Raw genomic sequence first — 9,002 nt, 5'->3', positions numbered from 1 at the left:
GAGACCCCGACGAGAGGTCAATAGGACATCTTTTTTTTTTTTTTTTTTAAACAAAGTTCTGTATTTTAAAATATGGAACCACAGGCTATTTTTTTTTTAAGATTTTATTTATTTATTTGACAGAGAGAGAGATAGCGAGAGCAGGAACACAAGCAGGGGGAGTGGGAGAGGGAGAAGCAGGCTTCCCGCCAAGCAGGGAGCCCGATGTGGGACTCGATCCCAGGACCCTGGGATCATGACCTGACCCGAAGGCAGACGCTTAACGACTGAGCCACCCAGGCGCCCCGTCAATAGGACATCTTTGGGACACATCTTGGATGAAGCTGAAATTTTAAGATGTTACTCATTTTTTTAAAGATTTTATTTATTTATTTGACAGAGACAGAGATAGCGAGAGCAGGAACACAAGCAGGGGGAGTGGGAGAGGCTTTCCGCCAAGTAGGGAGCCCGATGTGGGGCTTGATCCCAGAACACTGGGATCGTGACCTGAGCCGAGGCAGACGTTTAACGACTGAGCCACCCAGGCGCCCTGTGGATGTTACTCATTTTTATTTTTATTTTTTTTTATTTTTTTAAAGATTTTATTTATTTTAAGAGAGAGAGAATGAAAGACAGAGAGCATGAGAGGGAGGAGGGTCAGAGGGAGAAGCAGACTCCCTGCTGAGCAGGGAGCCTGATGTGGGACTCGATCCCGGGACTCCCGGATCATGACCTGAGCCGAAGGCAGTCGCTTAACCAACTGAGCCACCCAGGCGCCCTATGTTACTCATTTTTAATGGGCAATATCTACTGGATAATAAAGAAGGCTGAAACAGAGACTTGGAGAAGGTCTAACGTTAGGGAAATGTTAAGGAAGGAAAATATCATTTCTTGAGTGCCTACCATCTGCCATACAAACATGCCCATTCTAGCTCAGTCGTTATCAAAAAGGGATGATTCTGTCCCCCACCCTCACCCCCCAGGAGATATTTGTCAATGTCTGGACACATTTTTGTCACAACTACGCTGGTGATCCTGGAATCTGTGAAGAGGCCTGGGATGCTACTAACTATCCTACAATGCACAGGACAGCCCTCAACAACAAAAATTATCTGGCCCAAAATGTCAGTAGTGCTAAGGTTGAGAACTCTTGCCTCGAGCTGTAGGGGAAAAAAAGAGAGCGAGAGAGAAAGAGAAACATCCATCTGGCATTTTGGGGACAAGTTGTCATAAGAAGGAAGAACCTTTTGGGGAGAATCGTTTCAGGTTAAGCAAGCAACATTTTCTACTAAAGCGTTATGTTTTCTGTTACAGAGTATAACAAGTGCCTTCCCTAAGAAGTTATAAAGAAAAATGAAAAGTGCCAAATAAAAATAATTTGCGTAGGAAGAATTAGGTTTGTTGGGTCTGGTGGGATGGCAGGTAACAGAGAAAGAGAGTGAAAGCAAGAAAAAAATGGCTTTGAGGTTAAAAGATTCAGGCTGATGGTGTTCTTTTCTCGAATTCAACCCACACTTAGTGAACTTTGCAGCAGACAAGACATATTTCCACTGATAAGTTAATTATGTCCCCACCCCCAAATTCATATGTCAGAATTCTAACCCCCCACTAGCTCAGAATCTGCCCTTGTTCAGAGAATAGAGCTTTTACAGTCAAGTTAAAATGAGGTCATTAGAATGGGCCCTAATCCAATAGGACTGGTGTCCTCATAAAAAGGGGAAACTTGCACACAGAGATACGCACGGGGGAAGACAGTATAAAGAGACACAGGAAGAAGACAGCCATCTACAAGTCAATGAGAAAGGCTTGGAACAGATCCCTCCCTCCCAGCCCTCGGAAGGAACCAATCCTGTCAACGCCTTGATTTCAGACTTCTAGCCTTCAGAACTGTGAGACAATAAATCTCTCCTGTTTAAACCCCCAGTTCATGGTGCTTGGTTAGAGCAGCGAGAGCAAACTAGCAAACTCATACAGATTTGTAGAACACAGCAGCTTTTGACTCTGATGGTAAACCTCTTCGACGGGACACCTGAAGGTAACTGGTTTCTTTCACACTAGACCTGGATAAAGACGCTAAGCATGCATGTTAAGCAGAGATAGGCAAAGACACTTCTATGTCCTATGAAGAGTGTGAGAAATCATATGACATAAGTAAGTTACTGTTTTCCATGGTTTCCTATAGTCAGGAATTTAGCAGTTTAGTAAAAGCAGAGTCTGAGCATCCAAATTTAAATCCACAAGTGAGTTTAAAAATACTAGTGAACTTCCCTGAGTTTCAACAACTCCTGTATCATAGAAATAGTAGCTGTGAAGTCCTTGGCTTAGTTCTTGGCACACAACGCCTACTGTAAAATGTAGGTATAATTATTATATTAAACACCTAGCACGGTGGGGGAGTATGTGGTATGAGCCTAACAAATGACATTTATCCTAACTAACTTTAGTTTTTGAAATGTATCGAGTACGTTTGCCAGACCTGTGTTAGCACCTCACAAGTCTACATTGTCTCATGTAGTCAGTATAATTCTACGAGATGGAGCCCCTAATTATTAGTCATATTATTAGTTACATTATCTCAAAATACATATGGAAAAACTGAGGCTTAGAAAGCTAAGTAATTTCGTCAAGTCCATATAGCTAATAAGTAGCTGAACCAGACCAGGAACCCAGACCTACCTGACCCCTTATCCCATATTTTAACCACAATTACCATGTATGCTCCTCTTCCTGATCAAGGAAATTGCTTCCTTATCAAGGAAAGGAAAGGGGACAATCATTCTGTAACTGTACTTGGAACTGTAACAAGTACAGGTTATCAGGAACTATGGTGTTTATCTAAGCAAATATGATGTGTGACATGGCCTTGCCAAGCCCTACCTCTTACTTGCTGAGATCTAAAACAGGTGATCTGGTATTTAAGCTTTGGGAAAAAAACTTACAATTAGTTTTAGTACAACATGGGAATTGTGTCTCACGACATTTCCCAAACAACCAGACTAGTCACTTGTTGGGTTTGGGTGGGGGTGGGAGGCGAGCATCATGAGCTGAGAGAGAAAGGTCTCCTCCTGACACCCCTCGCCTTCTGGTGCAAGCGCACAGCTGGGGTGTTGGCCTGTGTTCCAGGCAATATGCTTTTCCTGACCTTAGGCTTTGGTCCATATGGCATTACCTCCCCAAGTAGAAAAGGAAAGCTGTTTTGTTTTATTGAAAATTAGGTTCCTATATACATAGTGTTGACAAAGGCATTATAGGAGTAAGAACCATTTGTTAACTTGTAACTTAGCAAGATGCCCCTTTGGAGAAGGGAGAGGGCTTCGAGGAGCCAAGAAAGCGCCTGCTTGCTGTTTGTTCAAAACTAATCCCCCAAAATCCACTGCCTGAAACCAGACAAAAGACAAATTACATGGCTGTTGAGGAGTTTATTTTTCCAGATGGCCAACCTGAAGCTATAGTTCACTGACAAATTAAGTCTCCTAATACAGAGAAATCCCCCCCCAATCATGAGCTTAATAAAAAGCACAAAGTGTGCTTCTCAAACAAATTATTTAGAAATGTGGAAGGTGTTGGAGAAGAGTATACAAAAGGGGAGCCTTGCCACATATTGAGTTTCATCTTTTATGTTTGGTCAGTTGGTAAGAAAACAAAGCTGTGAAAACTACTTTCCAATTGTCCCAGTGACTCCTGTTTATATTGGTTTAATTCTTCAAAGACAGCCACTTGCCTTACCACCACACTAAGGTCAAGCTGTTTCTGTTTCTGGGTTCCCAGTGAGCTGATGTTCCTCCTTTAATATTTCTCTATGGCAAGGAAATATCAATGCCTATGTAGATATATGATACTAGGACATATAAGTAATGTAGGAGATCTATGTATTTACACGTATATATCTCCTAGATGTGTATGTGTGTGTGTAGAGTGTGTATAGATGTATGCATACATCTCTCTCCCAGATAGATAGATAGATAGATAGATAGATGATAGATAGATGATAGAGAGAGAGATAGATAGATAGATGATAGATGATAGAGAGATAGATAGATAGATGATAGAGAGATAGATAGATAGATAGATAGATAGATAGATAGATAGATAGATAGATGATAGAGAGATAGAGAGAGAGATAGATGATAGATAAGATAGATAGATATGTAGATACATGCTAGGGCTTTGATTGCATGAGGGCAAATAGAGAGTAAGCTGGAAGAAAGAAAGAAAAATCAATCTATCCTATTGCTTTTCAAGTTTAGTTAAAATCACTGGTTCCATCAACTCGATTTTTCAAATCAGAGCTATATTGAGCAGCAGAGAGTAGAGGGATGGGGGAAAATGGTTAGGAATTAAAAGTCCAGTTGTCTTCATGATAATAATATTGATTGTGATAGTGGTAGCTCTCATTTAATTAAATAAATACTATTGTGTATCAGGGAGTAAGCGAGGCACTTTGCATATATTTGTGCCATTTAACCTCACTGAAACAGTATGATATTGTAATTTCCATTTCGTAGATGAGAAAACAGGTTTAGAAGGTTGTTGTTCTGCTAGTAACTGGTGGTGGAATCAGCATTCAAAACCTATCAGTCCTACTCCAGGGATCTTATGCTTAACTGCTATGCTCTCATTTGCTTACTCATTCATGTATTCAACAAACATTTACTGAATACCTGCTCTGTGCCACACATCATCTAAATATTGGGCATTAGGAAAAAAAGACACTCTCCATTCACTGAGTTTTCCATCTACTGGGGGAGACATCATAAAAAATAAGTGCAATGTGGTGAGGTATGTTCTAGAAAGTTGTTGTCAAAGGGTGCCAAAGGCCCAAAATAAAGTGATCCCTGCCGACCCTTTGGAAGGGGAGATGGGGAGAGCTCAGAGACAGAAAACTAACACCCCAAATACCTATCTTTCCTCTGCCTCAAAATCAAGAGAAATGTTCTAAATAGGATTTGTCTGGAAAAAAAAAAAAACAACTTATTTTCATGTTTGCTCCTTCCTAAGATTCCATTTTTAAACCCCACAAAATAGCCCTATTTAAGAGGTAGGAAAATCTACCTATCTCCAAAATTTCTCTTGTCTCTGTTCCAAATCCACAACCTCTCTTTACCTTGTAGGCCCTCATTCTCTATTTTTTAATACTTTCCTAAAGGATGTTCTGTTCTTCAACTTAGTCTCTGTGCAGCCCAGCCTCCATCCTGTTACCAAGGGGAATTTGCTAATATGAAAAACTGACCATCCCATGTCCCTGCTAAATATCCTCTGTGTGACCGTTACTAGAATGTGCAGTTTGGTTCTCCAACTTCAGCTCTCTCCATGCTCCACCTTCGTGACCGTAGCATCTATTTTTTCAGTGATGACTGGCTGCAGACTGTTGATACAGCCCATTTCTAATAACCCCCAGAAACCTTGCGGTGTAGGAGAGTGTATCCTCATTTGCAAATGGCGGAAGAGTAGATCAGAGCAACTGAGTGACTCACTCAAGCTCATGACAGTAGGTGGCAGAATGACAACCAAGCGCTGTCTTCCCCACTAGACAGTGGGCATTTTAAAACAAACAAACAAACAAACAAAAAAACTGCATCTCTTTTATCTGTGTTTTACTGTTAGCATAATGCCAGATACTGAATGGATGGATGAATGAATAAATGGCCCCCTGTTTCCGGTTCTGCTGCATATAAAATTTAGTTTTCAATTCCATCTTCCTTGCATCTTATTCTCAGGCTGACTGCATTTCACAGACTTCCTCAAACAACTTATTACAAAATGAAATGAGCTTTTGGTTCCTTCCCTCCCTGGGTTCCGAGTAGGGATTCCCAATCCACTGAGACTCCTCTTACCCACAGGTAGAAAGCCAAAGTATACGTGATCCTTCCAGACCTTTATCATTTACTGTTGGCAAAGTGCTGTCAAATCTCTGAGATGTTTATGTTGTGTGGAGCCAGACTGCCTCAATCCATATCCCTGCGCTATCATTAAGTTGCATGACTTTTGTGTATACATGGCTAAATGTGTAGATTCTTGGTTGGAATATATAAGACAAATTAGAAAAGAAAGCTGTTGCAACTGTCCTGGTAAAATACATAGTAGTGCCCACCTTCAAAGGTTTTTAGAAGAAGAGATGAGTTAATGTATGTAGAATGCTCAGAGCAGTAACGCACAGAGTAAGCATTCTGTGTTTGTGATAACTAATATCATTTCATTTTATCCTTACGCCCAGGCTGCAGTAGGTGGTAAATATTATTTTAATTTTACTGGCAGGGACATAAAGGAAAGATTAATCACGTTCCAAAGGTCACTGAATTCTAATAACTAGAAACCCACTTCCATGAGGCTTTTGACCACATGGTACATGGGAATAATAAGGGTACATCAAATAATGAAAGTATCTCTCTCCTGTTGGCATGGTGAAGACACCCCAAATGGGAACACCCTGATAGAGTCCACAGTTAGGTCTTTGTACCAGAGTTTTGCCTGTAGCATTTCCATTTTATTCATAGAGTCTCAGGCCCTGAGGATCAAATGAATAAGAGTTTTTGGAAAAGTAGTTTATTTTATAAATAGTTGCAGTTAATCACAAAACAAATTATGAATAGGTAGACAGAGGTCACTATATCTATATCAGTCCTCCTCCCTGACAAGTCCTATTTACTAGTGCTTTATATGCACTGGCTTATTTAATCCTATTTTGCAGATGAAAAAACTGAGAGACTATGGCTCAGTATGAGTGGAAACAGGATTCAAACTCAGAGCTATAAGACTTGCAAGTCTGTTCCCTAAACAGTTTTCTACCAAATATATAATCATACAAAAAAAAGCTCAGAGCTCATGTCTGAGTACAGAGAACTGAAAAGCATTTATACTTCTTTTAATTTAGAGATTCTATAAAGCGACAGAACTCTTTTCATGTCCTGTTTGATCAACCTGCTGATACTCATGCTGCAATAGATTTTTTTTATTATTATGTTATGTTAGTCACCATACATTACATCATTAGTTTTTGATGTAGTGTTCCATGATTCTTGTTTGCGTATAACACCCAGTGCTCCATTCAGTATGTGCCCTCTTTAATACCCATCACCGGGCTAACCCATCCCCCCACCCCCGTCCCCTCTAGAACCCTCAGTTTGTTTCTCAGAGTCCATCGTCTCTCATGGTTCGTCTCCCCCTCCGATTTCCCCCCCTTCATTTTTCCCTTCCTGCTATCTTCTTCTTTTTCTTTTTTTTTTAACATATAATGTATTATTTGTTTCAGAGGTACAGCAATAGATTTTTTCAGGTGCCTAATATAAGGCTACCAGCTTATGCTAACTCCCAAGTTAATAAGAATGTTCAAAGCTAATCAGAACATCATTTGAACGGAAGAATATGATCCAATGTGATTTTGCCATTACACCATAAAAGACATTCTCTCTGTTGATGAGAGAAACTGCCAACATAAACTGAATGATATACGTGGTCAAAATTATGGAAGACTGAGGTGATTTTTTCACCTATTAATATATCCTGAAAATCAATTTTTTTCAGCAATAATTATGGAGATGTTGGGCATTCCCTAAAGATTGAAGGCCTTCCAGAAGCTATAGACATACAAAGGACCATCCACCCCAGTTCCTCAGTTATCTTTCAAAAATAAATGCTCACTTCCAGAGTCATTTTGCCCTGATAGATTATCCTTAGGGGATAAGGAGGATAAAAGTTCTCCCGAACAACACATGAAGATTCTTTTGAATGGTAGGCAAAGATGCAATGTATGTCCAGAAATATCAATGTATAGTTCTGCAAACTAACCTTCATTATCAGACTCATCGCTTCAGAGTTTGAAGGTGTCTCTGAAGACCAATTATCCAATATTTATCCCTTTCCTCCTACTCACTCTATCCACCACAAATAAACCATGAATCCATCTTCTGTACGATATTCTTTACATGAGGCTTTCCACCCTCTGCAGTCCCACTGCAGTAACTACATTTGATACTTGAAGGCACTATGTGAGTAAGAACTGGTATTTCATCTTGAGACTTTTGAATAAGAAATAGGAACTCAAATGTACCCCAAGAGATTCTATTGGCAGTAAGGTGCACACATTTAATAGACAGACAAGTATTCTCTCAAACCAACACTGTGCCTTTTCTTTTCTCTGTTTCTTATCCTCCCATCCAAATCTAGCTATCAATCATGGTTCTCTCTTAACCGCCGAGAAGCTTTTAATGATTATCCCAAACCTAGTATATGCCCTTTCTGAGTTTTTACATTTGAAGTCCAATATTGCACAAAAATATATAATGTTCCTTAGGTTAAAAAACTGTCTGTTTATTAAAATCTTATCTTTTTCTTTTATTCTGCCCTAGTAACCTTCAGTATGTGAGTAGCATCATACGGGGCAGAGAGAATCGTCATTAAATGCCTAAGGCTGGAAATTGTGATTTGATGGCAAAAGATGATTCAGTAACTTCACCTAAAAACTTTCATAGAGCTCAAAATTCCCACACATTAACCATTTCTTTGGCATTTCTCATTAAGGCTATTTGAGACCAAACATTTCCATGATGAAGTAGAGAACCACATACTATGCTCACATCATTAAGTCTTCAGTAGGGGTGCATTTGTCAGGCCCACTAGTCAATGATCAACAAAGCCCTAGGTAACCGAAATCCAGAACAATTCTGGTTGTTTCACATGCATTAACTCACTTAATCTCCACCAAAATACTATGAGATGGGTTCAATAATTAAATATTTTATAGTAAACTAAGACACAAAGATGTTAGTGACTTGAACAGATTCACACAGCTTGTAAATAAGGGCGCAGGATTTGGTTGCAGGTAGTTCGATCCTAAAACCCATGTTTTTAGCTACTACCTCTTACTGCCAAATAAGTTTGGAGGGGAAAAAAAAAAAAGAGGTATCAAAGTCCTGGCCTCTTGAGTTCTTCACCAAGAAGAAGAGACTTGAGTAATACCATGAGTGGTTGGAAGGCAGCATAAAATCCCTATGTGGATAACCAGCAAGGCCTGCTGTTCACTTTAT

Source organism: Halichoerus grypus, chromosome 14 (assembly GCF_964656455.1).
Source record: "Halichoerus grypus chromosome 14, mHalGry1.hap1.1, whole genome shotgun sequence".
Taxonomy (NCBI): domain Eukaryota; kingdom Metazoa; phylum Chordata; class Mammalia; order Carnivora; family Phocidae; genus Halichoerus; species Halichoerus grypus.
Note: the sequence above shows the minus strand (reverse complement) of the source record.